General features: G+C 37.7%; 1 protein-coding gene across 1 annotated transcript in view; it reads left to right on the plus strand.

Moving 5' to 3' along the window:
- LOC119593648 (A disintegrin and metalloproteinase with thrombospondin motifs adt-1-like) overlaps positions 1-363 on the plus strand; it is an 88,803-nt gene that overhangs the window by 40,766 nt on the left and 47,674 nt on the right. The window lies entirely within an intron of this gene.

Here is a 363-nt window from a genome sequence, read left to right on the forward strand (position 1 = left end):
TTCTTGTTTTATTTACAAAAGCCTAAAAAAACCGCTTGTGATAACTAACAGGCGGGTCGATTTTCCTTATGGCTCGCACAGACCCCGATCTAGACAGTGATATAGTAGGTTGCAAAATGAGTCTCGAATATCGCTCTTATCGGCAACAGGGTGACGAACAACCTGGAGATTAATCTTTGCAACCTGTGCAATATAACGTGGGGAATAACGTTTTAATGTTGCAGAGTGTGATAATACATTATTATTCATTTATATGTTTATCTCTTTTATGTGTGTTAGCGTCAAGTAGAGAGTTAGGCTTTTTTTGCATTTAGTGTGTTAGGATATGGGTGTTGTCCAAGACTTGAAACTCGTTTTCTGTAA

Source organism: Penaeus monodon, chromosome 32 (assembly GCF_015228065.2).
Source record: "Penaeus monodon isolate SGIC_2016 chromosome 32, NSTDA_Pmon_1, whole genome shotgun sequence".
Taxonomy (NCBI): Eukaryota; Metazoa; Arthropoda; class Malacostraca; order Decapoda; family Penaeidae; genus Penaeus; species Penaeus monodon.